The sequence below is a fragment of the Phoenix dactylifera genome, chromosome 4, assembly GCF_009389715.1.
Source record: "Phoenix dactylifera cultivar Barhee BC4 chromosome 4, palm_55x_up_171113_PBpolish2nd_filt_p, whole genome shotgun sequence".
Classification (NCBI taxonomy): Eukaryota; Viridiplantae; Streptophyta; class Magnoliopsida; order Arecales; family Arecaceae; genus Phoenix; species Phoenix dactylifera.
Window position 1 is genome coordinate 8,697,309 of NC_052395.1, and position 16,628 is coordinate 8,713,936.

Consider the following 16,628-nt stretch of genomic DNA (forward strand, 5'->3'; position numbering starts at 1 on the left):
ATGCTATTTATTTTTTAAAAAATATAAATAATCTAAAGAGTGTCAAGCCCTCCGAAAGCTTGCAGATGTTCCGAAGCAGCAGATGCTGATCGTCACACTGTGCCGATCCTGAATCCAATCGATCATCGTAGCTGAATCATCTTTGAGATAAATTAATATTATCTGCACCCAATGCACGTCTCGTATATGTAATGCCTTCTCATGCAGCTCTTAATTCTGCTCTGATGATAGATTTGTTGAAGGTGTGCCTCACATTAAAATTTATCATAATCAGGTATGATGTGTATTCCATGCCTAAGCTGCCTCAAGAGGAATCTCCCAAGAATATACCATCCAAGGACCACATTTGAATGGTAATGATCCTTGTACGAGGTGATAAAGCAGTAGGAGGCTATGCCATTAATGATCATTACGACAGGTTGATTGCTGCAGAAGGTAAATAACTATTAAAAGTTACAGTTCCTTGTGTAGAACTAGTAGCAGCATGGGTTGATCTTGGTAAAACCATTCTTCATTATAGAGCACCACAGGCGTGGTCAGAAGGCTACTACTCTTCAATCATAACACGAATAAACTCTCATCCCACTGGCAGAATTAAAGTAAATCCATTGCTGAAGGATATCTTTCATTGAAAGACTGCTACAATCAGTTTTTTTAAGCCTCCCATGTATAACAAGAAGCTAATCAGGCTGCCAACTAGGTTGCAGTCCAGACACTTGACAATCATGAAGTTTTTTATCAGGATCAGTTCTCTACTCCACCGGCCTTGACCCAAATTTTTTTTGCAGATCTAATAGGTGCACAGAATGTAAGATATTAGCTTTGTCTTATTTGGGCTACGGCCTCTTTGTATATCAAAAAAAAATAATAATAAGGATCTTTTATATGTACTATTTAAATTTTAAAATCTTTTGGCTTGGTTAGACCTTTTCTTGAGTAGCTGGATTGTATTTTATTTTCTTGATCTCATCTTTATTGTATTTCCAATATTGACTCAGAGAGATTGAAGTAAAAAATAGATTCAAGAATGGTTTCTCCCTCAATGTCTCGCTCTTGATTGATAATTAGGTCATAGCAAAATATAATAATGTCTCATTCTTCTCATGTTTATGTACATTGCATTGAATTCTATAGGTTCATTTCATTCGCCTCCTAGTTTACGTACAATAATGCTAGCGCATCGGTGTAATCTACGAGCATCATGGCGAGGTAATTGAATCGTTGTCATATGCCACATTCGGTTCCATGCATGTCAGCATATAGAATTAATGGGGTGACTAAGCTCAGCACAAACAATATTTCTTGTTTTAATGGATGGCTAGGTTGGTCAATCCTGCCTCATTAGAGCAATTCTGAAAAGTGATTCAATGGCCTTAAGGAAATTTAACTTAGATGGAAGATGGCTCAAAATAACATCCACTTGTGTACTATACAAAATGCTGCTATAGTAGAGTAAATTGTTGTTATATTAGTATTGGTTGGATATCTCGTACCAGTTTGCAACGATCCTAACTATTCAAATAGCGATGTCAAAACAACAAGCAACTCTATAAATAAGCAAAGCATCTTTAGATCGAAATTTATTAAGATTGCAATAAAAAGTGGCAACAGCAAATGAGGGTAGGCTTTCCATGCTCTTTGAAGTGTCCACCTCATGTCACCAATCGAGCACGGGCAAATTAAAGCTACTTTTGAGCTCCAGCGTTGAGGTGGACTTCGCTTTCCAGGCTCTTTTCCTTCGATCGTTGCTTGCGGCATTATAATACTTGTAGTGCCATTGCATGCAGTCCAGGAGTGGAACTATGACACTGGAATAGTACTTGAGAAAGCAAAAGAAAAGAATTATTGTGTCGCAATTCACAAAACTCAATCTCAGATCTCGAGAACGATTCAACAGCTAGCTAAGCCATATGCATGAGGATGAGGAGGAGAAAAACTTTTCCTTTCCTTCGTCTGAAGCAGCAAGTGGATCACGAAAATGACGAGGAGGGTATGGAAATAATTGCGCATTTGCTTGAAACCCGGAGAGAGAACCGGGGGAGGTGCTTTCTGGCTGGAAAAATATTCTGATGTCTTTATGGGCCCTTGAGGCAATGGACGGAGAGACAATCGAATGCGAAGTTGAGAACAAAAGTAGAGCTGGGTCCCTCGAATCAGTATTGTAATGCCATCCGTGATGTCTTCTTTACTTTGTCGTGAATTGACACCACAAGAAGACAACAAAGTTTCCTCGAATCTCCTCCCGCGACTTCATTTACTTGCAGGGGTGAAAGTGGACCAAACAGTAACCATTTCGATCCATTTTTATTTTCAAATTTATTTAAATATAAATAAAAATTTATATTTATAACAAAAAAAAATAGATATAAATATTGATAGATAACTACTCGATCCATATCTAAATATCAGATTTTATTTATAATCCTATTTAATTTTATGTAGTACTCATCAATTTTTATTTATAGCCTTATTAATACATTATTAACTTGATTTACTATTTATTTAGTAGTATCTTTGCTTTTGAAGTCATAAAATTTAATTATCTAACTTATATCCATATTTATAGTATCGGATTTGTACCTATATCCGTTTAAAATAAATACGGATATCATCTTTTACATCCGACTAACATCCATATAAATATCTGTATTCGTTAAACAAAAAAATATAAATATAGATATACTGATAGGTTGTAGCCCTATAAATCATTTATATCGAGGAATAAAATAGCAATTTTGATATAGATATACTGACATCTCATCCAGTAAGAAGGTTAATTTTGATGATGATATTGAAATACTTGAAGAAAAGATAGATGAGATGGGATTACAAGATGATAATCAAAAGTTGATTGAAGGAGAATCGTCAAACCAAGAGCCTATAGTGGATCATGGGCTAGCTAAAGCTTGGAGGTATGCTCACGGGCATCCTAAGGAACTAATTCTAGATGATCCATCACAACCGGTTAGGACTAGAGCATCCCTTAGGAATTTGAATAATCATCTAGCTTTTGTTTCACACTTTGAGCCCAAACATATAGAAGAAGCCGAAAATGATGTAAATTGGATAAATGCAATGCAAGAAGAACTAAATCAATTTACTAGAAACAAGATTTGGGATCTAGTGGAGAGACCTTCTGAATATCCAATTATAGGTACTAAATGGATATATAAAAATAAGCTAGATGAAAATGGAATTGTTATAAGGAATAAGGCTAGACTAGTAGCAAAGGGTTATTATCAAGAAGAAGGCATAGATTTTGATGAAACCTTTGCTCCCGTAGCTAGACTTGAGGCAATTAGACTTCTATTAGCATATGCATGCTCTAAGGACTTCAAACTATATCAAATGGATGTAAAGAGTGCTTTTCTAAATGGGTTTATTAATGAGGAGGTGTATGTAGAACAACCTCCTGGTTTTGAAAATCATCAATACCCTAATCATGTGTATAAACTGAACAAAGCACTTTATGGACTAAAACAAGCACCTAGAGCATGGTATGAGAGACTTAGTAAATTTCTATTAGAACATGAATTCTCTAGGGGAAATGTAGATACAACATTATTTCTGAAAAAGAAAAATAAGGATATGTTATTAGTACAGATTTATGTTGATGATATCATTTTCGGTGCTACTAACAATCGCCTCTGCGAGGAATTTGCTGATTTGATGCAGAGTGAGTTTGAGATGAGCATGATGGGAGAGCTGAACTACTTCCTCGGGCTTCAAATCAAACAATCTGAAGGAGGTATCTTCATCAATCAAGCAATATATATCAAGGAGATGCTCAAGAAGTTTGATATGGAGGGAAACAAATCAATCAGCACCCCCATGAGCTCATCATGCAAATTAGACCAAGATGAATCAGATAAATCTGTAGATCAAAAACTTTATAGAGGTATGATAGGATCTTTACTGTATCTTACTGCAAGTAGACCTGATATTATGTTTAGTGTGTGCATGTGTGCTAGATATCAGGCTAATCCTAAAGAATCACACCTAGCTGCAGTTAAGAGAATCTTTAAATACTTAATTGGAACTAAGAACATAGGGCTGTGGTACTCTAAAGAATCTAGCCTAAACTTAATAGGGTACACAGATTCAGACTTCGCTGGATGTAAGCTTGATAGAAAAAGTACCAGCGGGTCCTGTCAATTTCTAGGAGAAAACCTAATCTCATGGTTTAGCAAGAAACAAAACTCGGTTGCATTATCCACTGCAGAAGCTGAATATGTTGCAGCCGGAAGTTGTTGTGCTCAAATCTTATGGATTAAACAACAATTAGAAGATTATGGCATTAAACAAGATAAAATCTCCATTAATTGTGATAACACAAGTGCCATAAATCTCACTAAAAATCCAATTCAACACTCAAGAACTAAACACATTGAGATAAGACATCACTTCATAAGAGATCATGTATTGAATGGTGATGTGACACTCCAATTTGTTTGTACTGATAATCAATTAGCAGATATTTTTACAAAACCCCTAAGTGAAGAGAGGTTTAGTGTGCTTAGGAGGGGATTAGGAGTGATTGATCCATCCTAGTGGTGGTTTTCACTAGAATAATTGATTTTGATGATTACAATGTGGTTAAAATAGAGTTTCTTTTCAATGATCATCAAATCAGATCATAATTAGGTGATTTTTCCTCATTTGGCACGATTATAGCATGAGTTTTAGGTGCGTGCCAAAGTTAGAGACGACTCGAGTAAGTTTCAGAGCCGGCTCCTAAGGGGGAGTCGACTCGCGCATCTGGGGAGTCGACTCGCAGTCGGGATCCGACTTTTTAACCCTAGGTTTGTCGTTTCGCAAACACTTTTCCTCAAGCCGCCACTGTTCACAAAGCCCTAGAGCCGACTGCTAGGTCATCCCCGATCGTCTCCAAGCCCTTTTCCCGTCGATTTTTCGCCGGACATTGAGTTTCCGTCCGTTCCTAAGTCATTTCCGGTCCGTCCCGAGCTTCCTCTGTCGGTCCTTCACCGTCCTCTAGGTATTTTTCTTCCAGTTTAGGTCAAGATGCCTCGTAAGACCGTAGTTAGGAAGAGGTCCCGTCCCGAGGCCGGTCCCGAGCGGCGCTTCAAGGCGCGGCATGATCCCGCGAGGCAACCACCTCCGGATCGTTCCCCGCCTAGGGAGGTTCTCGTTAGGCCGTTGGCCGGGAAGGCCGTCACCTCCGGGAGGTTTGTCGATTTCGACTATCTCTCCCGGGAGGGGTTCACCATAGGCGATAGGCTTAGAGCCCAGGGCTTAGAGTACTTCCTCACCTTGGACCTTCCCACCTATCCTGGCCTAGTTCAAGAGTTTTACAGTACCGTCCATCGGGGAGATGGAGGTATCGAGGGCACGGTAGTAGGTGTCCCGTTGCGTGTCACAGAGGACCTCATTGCCCATATCCTTCACCTTCCATTAGTAGGGGTGGCTCCCGCACACCCTGAGGATAGAGTTGCGGCCCTTACGGTCGTCTTAGGGCATCCACCTCAGTCCCCCCTAGATGAGGTATCTGCTAGCTCACTTCCTATTGAAGTGAGAATCCTTTTGAGCATTCTGTCCAGGTCCATCTTCCCTAAGACAGGGAGATTTGATTTTGTGAATGAGAGAGACTTAGCTATTATGTCTTATATCCTTCAGGACACCCCGATCAACTTCCCAAAGCTCATTTATAGGTATATGTGTGAGCCCCTAGATAGACCTAGGCTCTCACTCCCATACGGGATGTTATTCACTCTTCTTTTTAGGCAGTACGAGATTCCCATTCCTGAGAGGGAACCCTCTCGTGCCTTGCGATGGACTGATCGCTTATGTACGGGGACTATGCACAGGATGGGGTTTCGGAAGAGAGAAGGGATCTGGGTTAGGAAGTCCACTCTTACTGCTCAGACCACCAGACCATCACCCAGTCCTGAGCCAGATTCAGACTACCCAGACCTTCCAGACCATCCAGACCTCCCATCCACTCCTCCTGCTCCTACCACCTCTGCCGGACCTTCCTCCTCAGTTCCACCATCTATGGAGGTCCGTATTGATACAGAGCAGCTCCGGGAGCTGCGGCAGGAGATCGTCCGAGATCTGAGGGATGAGCTGCTTCGGGAGCTCCGAGGTGCGGTGCCTGCCCCCACTCCTGCACCCGTATCTTCTCAGTTGGTCCCTTCCTTGACAGCCGTGACTGACATGACGGCTCATGTACGGGAAGAGATCTACAATGTCCGGAGTTTGGTCCAGGCCCAGTTCCACAGCATGAGTGAGGTCACGAGCTCCACTCGACAGATGCGAGAGGAGATAGGTCGTGACATGCACACCACCACCGAAGGGGCCGAGCGCTTGGCGAATGTACTCATCGACAAGCTGGACGCACTTCAGACATCGGTGACTGGGCTTCAGGCGTCGGTGACAGAGCTCTCCACTACACATAGCAGAGCCACCACGTCTATTATCACGCAGCTCGGACATGTGACAGATGCAGTCACCCTCCTCATGGAGCAGAGCCGATTGAGAGGAGGTGCCACATCCTCCAGAGGAGGAGATGCATCCTCGAGAGGGGGATCTTCATCCTCGAGGAGACCATAGATGTTCTTTTTGTTTTGTTTTGTTTTGCTTTACTTATTGTATGCTCAAATGTATTCACATTCATATCAATACAATGAGTAGACATCTTATCTTCAGTTCTGTGCCATTTGATGATGGGTTGTGCCATTTGTGCCATTGATTGTGTGTGATTACCTCCTTTTTGGTATGATGACAAAAAGGGGGAGAAATATGTATAAAATGTGTAAAAGGGGAGAAATATGGAAAAATATGTAAAAGAAATCAATGGAAATAAATAAAAAGATAAACTCTTAAAAACACACTCAAATTTGTTCTAAGTGGATTCGGTACCCTCGAGGCTCATTATCTCTCTTTGGGGCTCCTAATGGAGTAATCTCCAGAATCTATTCAAGGGATATTCGGAGATTAGCTGAATCCTACTCAAGAACAAATTGACAGATTTTCCCTCTAAAAAGATAAAATTCAGTTCAAAAACTTCAAAGCATTAAAAGGAAATTCAGAGAATCAAAACATAGTTGAATGCATATGTTGAGGGGGAGAATCTGAATCTTAATCAAGCTAAATCATTAATGACATATAAGCCAAACAATTGATTGCATAATATGAAGGCTTATATAATTCCAAATGAAAGGGGGAGCTTTAACTCCGAAATTTAATGTTTCACTCCTTTCAAACTTGGATAAATTAAATTATCAGACATTTGAATTCATTTATGGATTTTACTTCATTGTTTTATGAGCAATTCATTTTACATATACTCAAAGTTTTGTCATCATCAAAAAGGGGGAGATTGTGGAGTGATTGATTAAAACCCCATTTGATTTTGATGAGCTCAAAGCATTTTTCAGTGAAAATTCTGTCCAAGTGTCTCTAGATTTGGTTCATAGTATTTTGGATAAGGTAAGAAGTCTGCTGAACCAAAGTCTGAGACTCGAGTCGACTCCCGAGTATCACGAGTCGACTCCAAGCGTATCAAGTTCACTGGCACGAGCTCGAGTCGACTCCAGATCAGTACGAGTCGACTCCGACTGAGAACAGACAGAAGGACAGAAAGCTTCAACTCAGAAACTGTCAACGAGTCGACTCCCGAAGTGCGCTAGTCGACTCCAATGTTCAACGAGTCGACTCCAGGGTAGTAAGAGTCGACTCCAAGAGAAACACAAAGAAAGTCAGAGAGCAGTTTTCGGGTCTGAGATTCGAGTCGACTCCAGTGGAACGCGAGTCGACTCCAATGGTTGGCAGGTCGACTCCAAAGAAGGTAAGAGTCGACTCTCAGAGGAACACAAGGAAAAGTCAGAGAACGATTTTCGGACTCTGAGATTCGAGTCGACTCCCGCAGTACGCAAGTCGACTCCGAGACTGAGCGACCATCAACAGACAGAAGACCAACTTTCGGAAACTGAGAGCCGAGTCGACTCCAAGGAAGTTCGAGTCGACTCCAAGACTGGATGAGCCAAAAGACAGAGAATCGGGAGTTCGGGCTCTGAGATTCGAGTCGACTCCCAGGACAGTCGAGTCGACTCGAGTGGACAAAATTCAAAATTGGATCCACGGACTTCAGTGGATGAGCCGACTCCAAAATTGCCAGGTCAGCTCCAGAAGTTGGCGAGTCGACTCCAGGTCAAGACGAGTCGACTCCCAGTCTAGACGGCAACTTTAATTCAAATTTGGAACAGTTGCCGAGTCGACTCCGGAAAAGCGTGAGTCGACTCCTGCTACAGTCGAGTCGACTCCTGATCGCGCGAGTCGACTCCAACCCACCAACGGTCATATTGTCAGGCTGCGCAGAGTGTGCAGAGCGGCCAGAAAAAGCAGAGTAACGGCTAGTTTCCGTGGGGGTTGGCTTAAATAGCCACAGAGGACTGTAGCAAGGTAGAAGATAGATATTCCACTCCAAGCATTCAAGTTTTCAAGCTCTCCAAGTGCTCTTAAACGAAAAAGGGAAGATCTGCATTTACTGCTCCAACAACTTCTTCCCAACAATCAAAGCTTCCTCCTCCTGCATTCAAGTCGACCACTCTTTCAAGAGGAGACCGGAGTTCCAGAAGCCATACCTCTTCACCAGCTTAAAGCGTTTGAGGGCTTCTAACTCCTTTACGATTATATTGTTTTAAATCTGCTTTTTGAGAAGCTATTTTCTGTTTTCTTCTATCTCTTGTATTTACTTGATTCAATCGGGGGATTGAATCAAGGGGTTTAAGGTTGGTTGGTGAACCAAGTTAAAACCAACGTGTGTAAGGGTTTGATTGTGAGCCCGGGAAAACAATCGGGGTTGGTTCTAGTCGGTGAGCCTGGGAAAACCGACCGAGTTCATTGTGAGCTCGTAAAACAACAAGTTTGGTTGTGAGCTTGCAAAACAACCGGCTGTAATCCAAGGGGGTTATAGTGAAATTCCCAAGTGAGACTTGGGGAGTGGACGTAGGAGCAAGGGTTAGCTCCGAACCACTATAAAACTTTGTGTTTGTAGTGCATTGTCTCTCATCTTCTTTCCCGCACATTACTCACAGCACTAGGCTTTAATTAAATAACTTGCTATAGTTTTTAATTAATCATCCTCAAAGTTTTAATTAGCCAAATTATTTTAAAAAACCCAATTCACCCCCCCCCCTCTTAGGTTGTCTATTTGGGCAACACCTTCCTTGATATGCCGACAGAGGAGGGCTTCTCCTCCCCTCTATTGCATCGAATCTGAGAAAAGATACCAAGAAGGAGAAAGGGATCTCTATGTTCCGGCCGAAGATACCACCGGTCGACCACGGGTGTCAACCGCAGGGTCAGCCGCATGCCATGCGGACGCCGCTGGTCGGCCGCAATGCCGTCAGCTACGGCCAGCCTCCACCCAAGCTCACCTCGTTGCTTCATGAGAGAAGAGGAAGAGGAGGGGATGGGGACGGGAAGAAGGATGAAGGAGAAGAAGGTTCGGGAAGAGTGGAGAAGGAAGAGAAGAAAAAGAAAGAAAAAGAGAAAGAAAAGAAAACGAAGAAAAGAAAAGAAAAGAAAAGAAAAAGAAAAAAATAAAATAAAAATGGATGTGGGCCGAATTGGGGCCTGATTCCGACAGTGGGCCTTCAAATGAACCGGGTTTTAAAGGCCGAGGCCAGGCTGGGCCCTAGTCTGAGCCCAATATCTTAAACCCGGAATTAACTGAACTAGAAGCTGACCCCAAACCAGAACCAGAAAATTGGATTGAGCCAATGGGCCTGAATCAGAATTGAATTAGGCTATGGACCCGAACATGAAATTGAGTTCTATGGATGGGCTATAAATGACTTTAAGATTATAAATAAATAAAAATTAAATGTGCAAGTGACATGTAATTTAATGATCTTACTAGGTATTGAAGAATTGGCATTTGGTGAACAAATTTAAGGTAAGTAACCTGTCTTAATCTTTTTATGGATTATGTATCACATTTTATAAGATGAACACGTATTATTTATGCAATTTGAATTATGTATATGAATTGTTGGAAAAAATAAGTAACCCTGATATAATCTTATGTTTTATCAAATACTTGTAACTATTTGATTATGAAATTGTATATGATTATTTATGTTTTCACAAAATTAGGATCAAGCATGTTGTTAACAAATGATTGCATGATTTGGATAAATAGCAACCATCATGATTATTATATTAATTTACACATGATTATGATGATGTAAAAAGATGCATAGAAAAATAAGTTTTCAGCATGATCATGAGTTTTATTTAGGCATGATGCCATTATTCACTTTCCAATATATCTATGAGAAAAGATTTATGAAAAGCATGATATGTTTTAAGAGCTCTCAGATCGCTATGCACGACCTCCGCTAGTGGGTAACAGTAACTAGGCATATGACCCCCGCCAGTGGGTAAAAGTAACTTGGCTTACGACCCCCGCCAGTGGGTAATAGTAACTGGAAGAAGACCCTGCCAATGGGGAACAATAGTTGGCAAAGATTATGGCCCTCGCCAGCGGGTTACAGTAGCTCGGCATACGGCCCTCGCCAGTGGGTTATAGTAGCTTGGTTTAGACCCTGCCAACGGAGAACAATAGTTGGTAAAATTATGGCCCTCGCCAGCGGGTTATAGTAGCTCGGCATACGGCCCTCGCCAGCGGGTTATAGTAGCTTGGTTTAGACCCTGCCAATGGGGAACAATAGTTGGCAAAGATTATGGCCCTCGCCAGCAGGTTACAGTAGCTCGGCATACGGCCCTCGCCAGCGGGTTATAATAGCTTGGCTTAGACCCTGCCAACGGAAAATAATAGTTGGTAAAGATTATGGCCCTGTCACGGGTAATAATAGTGACCATAGCTGCACTATCATCTGAGAGCACGAATTTCAAAGCATGAAATATGGCAAGCACGGATTTCAAAGCATGAATTATGATGAGTATGGATTCAAAGCATGAATAATGGCAAAGTTTTATGATGCATAATCACATTTATGATGTTGCATGAATGGACATGCATAGTTTATGACTGGTTTGATTATAGAAAATGCTTTCTTTATTACAACTTTTATTCTTCAAATAGTGCATTAGCATATAAAACATTATGCTTGATCTGATAAGATTATGCTTGTTAACTTACTGAGCTTTATAGCTCACACCAATTTATTTATATTCTTACAGATGAATAGGAGATGCTAGAACAAGGAGCGCGACATGCTTCAGGGTTAAGGGGAAAATAAAAAAATATTAAATGTTGCTATTTTAGATGTTTTGTAATCAATCTTTCACCAATGAAACATTGATGACATTCAAGAATATAATTGTTTATAATTGATTTAAAGTTTTAAAGTGGCTGCGTGTTATTGTATGCTTAATTTTGCAATAGCACGGCCGTGTCATGATCCGAATTCGGGGTGTGACACCACTTGTCCTAAAAGCTTAAGTTGATAGGATGACGTAGATTTATTATATATTTTATATTTTCTTACACTCTCTCTCATATGGGCCGGATTTTTCTTTAATGGGTGAGCCCAACATGTAAAATTTTAATAATGGGGTTAAAGAGTGCGGAGACGGTTCAAACTCAAGACTTCTGCTCTGATACTATGTTGAAATATTATTTTTCTTAAAAACTTAAGTTGATAGAAGAGGTAGATTTATTTATATTTTATATTTCTTACACTCTCTCTCACATGTGGGCTGGACTTTTTTTTAATGGAGAGCCCAATATGTGAATTTTTTTTTTAATAATAGGGTTAAAAAGTGCGGAGACAGGGTTGGACCTCTGCTCTGATACCATGTTGAAACACCACTTGTCCTATAAGCTTATGCTTAACCCTGTCTCTGCACTCTTTAACTCCGTTATTAAAATTTCACATTTGAGCTCACCCATTAAACAAAAAGTCCGGGCCACATATGAGCTTAAGTTTTAGGACAAGTGGTGATTTCAACTTGGTATCAGAGCAGAGGTCCTAAGTTCGAACTTTGTTTCCACATTCTTTAACCCCATTATTAAAATTTTATATATTGAGCTCACTCATTAAAGGAAATCCGGCTCACATGTGAGGAAGAGTGTAAGAAAATATAAAATATATAAATAAATCTATCTCATCTTATCAGCTTAAGCTTTTGGGATAAGTGGTGATTTCAACATGAAGCATCCTGACAGCCTCACTTGCTCAACAGGACCCGTGTTCAGATGCCTCACTCTTTTCCACTTCTCCATTTCCTTTCTCCGGGGACCACTCCTACTACTTCATCGTCAAAACCCTAGAAATCCTTCCTCTCCTCCATATCGAACCCACCCAATAGTGATCCATTCTCAAAACAACATCGACAAGGCTAAAATAATTTCTGCTGCCGCCAAATACCCTCTTCTCTCCTCCGCCGAACCTACTTGTGCCACTCGAGCTCTTCAGAATCCTAATAGTACTTAGGAGCAAGTGTTGTCTAATCCCAACACAAATATATCCGAGATCTCCTCGAACATTTTCAGATGGCTGGTGCAAAGGCTATCGCTAGTACTGCATGCCATCTCTACCAATGGTACTCTCACACTTCATGATGGAACTCCTTCTGTAGATGCCGCCGAGCACAGGTGCATGGGTTGTGGGCGTGCTCCAATATTTTCTCTTACTCGCCACGAAGAGCACCGACCAGGCGACCACGTCCTGTGTTTGAATTGCCAAGGGGGCTCGGAGTTATGTTCATAGGGTGATTACGTACAGCTTGTCGGATAGGCTTATCTAGCGTGGGTGCTTGCAGGGATTTTGTAGTTGGTTTGGTGTGGAGATGGACATGGCTCGGAGAGTAGTAAGACATGGCCGGCAAGGAAAAAGGTGGTGAGGATAGGAAGGAATCTTTCTTTCTTTGGGAAACTTTGGCTGGGCTTGGAGATGATTGGACACGATCGAAGACTAGGGAGTTGTAAGGCATCTCATTGAGGAAAGAACAAAGTAAATATCAAGCTTGCCTAATTATCCATGGATTCAAATGACGCTATCCATAAATCTGGTAGATTTTTTATTTTTTATTTTTTATGTTTTTATGTTGATGTTTGGGCATGCAAAGGAGGGTGAAGCTTGCCTGAATCGAGAATTTAATTCCAGTCCAATCCAAATTAGAACCATCAGGTAGGTGGAGATTATTTGAGGTAGAATCAAATTCAGATCCAATAGGAAATTGTTACATGATATGCTCCAAATGTATCCCATGCCAAAATATCATCGAGTTCTCATATGCATATTAAAGATTAATAGTCCCACATCAGATAGCTTAAGAACTCTTTTTGGGCCTATCCATCTAAACTACATTTGAATTTTCAAGATAGGATCTTAACGTGGTATCAGAGATAGATTAACGACTCTTGGTGATTTTACATTTTCCTTAAATGTGGGTGAGGTCTTCTTCCATTTCTGTTATTATGTACTCAACATTGGGTTGGATCAGAATAGGTTAAGTTAGATCACCATATTGAATCATGGAAGTCGAACCATGGGGGAGTATCGGCCGGAAATTAAGCTGCTCCCAGGCCATGTACTGATTTCTAGGAATTCCTACAGTTAGGATTCTAGAAGATTTGCACTCATTCCATTTAGAAAATCAATACAAATAAAATATCCATGAACATAATGACAGAAATACATGGGACATTCGTTCACAAAGTGCAAATGAGAAGGCCGACTTGAACATGACAATCATGTAGGCAAATCTAGCAAGTAGGCAGGTACATGTTTCACAGACTACACAAAACATAGATGATGATACGATTAAAACATCACTACCACCAAGATCCTTTTAATCGAAAGCTAAATGGACCTCAGAACCATCATCCCGTGGGAGAGGTCATGAGTCCTTATGATAAAAAGATGGTCGTAGATGAACCCAGCAAGCGGACCGCCGATTAGTGGCCCAACCCAATAGATCCAGTGGTCGGTCCAATCCAGCTGGCCAAGGCTGGCCAAAGGACCTAGCTGGGTTCATGGATGCACCCGAGAAAGGCCCGCCAGCTAGGATGTTAGCCCCAACTACAAGCCCAACAAGAAGAGGGCCCAGGCCGGCTATAATACCCTTCTTGGGTCCACAATGGTGCCATAGACGGAGAAGAGCAAGGAGAAGGTGAGGACTATCTCCATAATTACACCTTGGACGGCGCCAATGCCAGCAGCAAGAGCATGAATTGGAGTATCCTGTCAACCATGCAAATTTTTATTTATCAGGTTAGATGTGTAAGCTAGCTGAAAAGATTTATGAGTATAGAATTACACATCCATGCCTTAGCAAAAAGAAAAAAAGAAAGAAAACACATCGATACAGAAAAACCTAGGATGGCTAGGGTTGCAATAACTGAACAGCTCAGGGTTGCTTGATGACAAGCTGTCGAGTTAGGTGAGGAGATGAGCCATGCCAAAAAATGATTCAAAGCTCAACTCACAAATGGGATAATCTTAAACAATTTGGCTTTCGAAATACAACAAGCTGGGGTCCAAACTTAATAACAGCTTGTTCAGCTGATCACAAACCTGCAGCCAGGCTTGGAACACTGTTGTCTAGCTAGTCAAGCCTTGCTGGAAGCTTAGAGTAGCACTTTTCTACCATAAGTTGAGCCGAGGCAGCTTACTATTACGCTAACTTATTTGCAGTCAAACTGTGATCTGAGTGAAGCTGTGTTTTTGGGCCTAGTGCATCTCCGACCAACCTTGTATCGGGTTTCTCACTACAACAAAAAATCTGTTTGCCGACCCTATATTGCCGATTTGTGCGATGCATGCACCAAGCTGCAGTGGCAAAGAGAAAAAAAAAGATAAAAGCGTCGGCAAAAGTTTTTCTTGCAACAGTAAATGCCGACGCTTTGGAAAGTGTTGGTAAAAATCTCCGCTGAGGCTTTGATAGTTTATCACCGACGCTTATAAGCGTCGGCATAAGGCATGAATGCGACGACGCTTATAAGCGTCGTCGGACTTCATTTCTCCCACCACAAAACCCGATCGACCCTCTCCCTCCGCAGCCTTAAATCCCTACTATCCCTAGCTCGCTCACGCCGACCGACTCCCCCCTCCCTCCGCGATCTCAGCCATTCCCCTCCTTCGAGCGACCCCAAATCCGTTCCTCCGCCGCATCTCCTTCCCTCTCCCCCTCTCCGTTGGCCTCCTCTCTGTGGATATCTCCCGCCTCCTCCGCCGCAGAGATGTTCTGGATCTTTAAATCCGTGCTTGCCACCGCCATCCACACCGGCAGAGCCTGAGGGTAGCTATCCTCCTCCGCCGCCTGGGATGCCGAATTCTGAATACTACCTCCATCATCAGGTTCATGGGTTTGCTCACATTGTTACTGGGATTTTCTCATGCAGTAGCCTTCCCAATCTTTTCGTGCTCGCCGCTCGGGATCGCCCTCCGCCCTCATATCCTACCGCTCCGCCGCGCGGGATCGCTCTCGCTCCCTTCTCCTCCAACCCCTTGCGCGGCTCAGGTGAGATTTCTTCTCCTTTCTCTTCTTCTTCCTAATATAGATATCCGCTCGTAGAATGATCAAATGGGTTGGTGATGCTACTGATTTAATGATTTACTTTTGGCTTTGTTTTAGGGTTTAGGGTTCTAATAGTTTCTCTCCTTGAAAGGCAGAACATGAGATGCAAAAAAATTCAGGATGTGTGCAGCACTCTTTTTTTTTCAGTCATCCCTTAAACGCCATTATGGGTGTGACAGCTCCCATAAACTGTTTATTCTCCATCGGTGGACCAGTAATTTAGCCAATCTGTTGAGCAGTAAAAGGGTGAACCACTGTTACAATATTTCATTATTTTATCGCTAATGTTATGATGATCATCATTACGGAGAAAAAGGACAAATCAACAAAATGAAGGTGTTTTTTGACTACTTCCCTCTGCATTGGATAAATATTATTCTTCTAATTAAGATCAATTTATGCTCTTTTATGTGTGAGAATACTGGCATGAGTTTATGTATGGCACTAATCTTTTATTATTTCTTTATGCAGTCGAATTGTATGTATGCTCTTTCCCTTGGCTCGTGCTCAGGATGATTCCAATAAGGGACCCTCTCTAAGGCCCTAGTTTCTTCATATGTCTAGATGGACTTGATCTCAATTTTTGCAATCATCACAGCACAGGACACCTGTCTGAGATATATGAAAATGCTAGATTGCTTGCTTCTAAATCAAGTTTAATGGGTTTCCTTATTCTTCTTGGTATAGGCTGTCCTCCTTAACCGCGCCTTCTCCGGCATCGCCCCCGTCACCGATACTTCCAGGTATCTCCGTTCTCAGAGAGAGAGATTTTTTTTGGGGGGGTTTTTCTGTGTAAGTTTCTGATTAAGAAGGATTTAGAACTTATGCTATCAATTAGCTCTTTATTTGTTTATTGATTACATGCCAAATAGCTGAATTACAGGCTGATATGTCTTTCTTTCTATTCAAAGTATGGCAGTAGATATCCTTACCAGAATTTTTTTTTAAAATTAATTTCATGTAAAATTCTGAGTTCTGACCGTGAGCAAAGTTTTATGGATAGAATGCTGGCATCGACCCTCTTTCAATCCTCTTCCCTTGAGCCAAATGCATAGAAAAAATAATGGATTCAAATCTTAAGGATCGTATGCAAGGATTTGAAACTCTTTGTATGT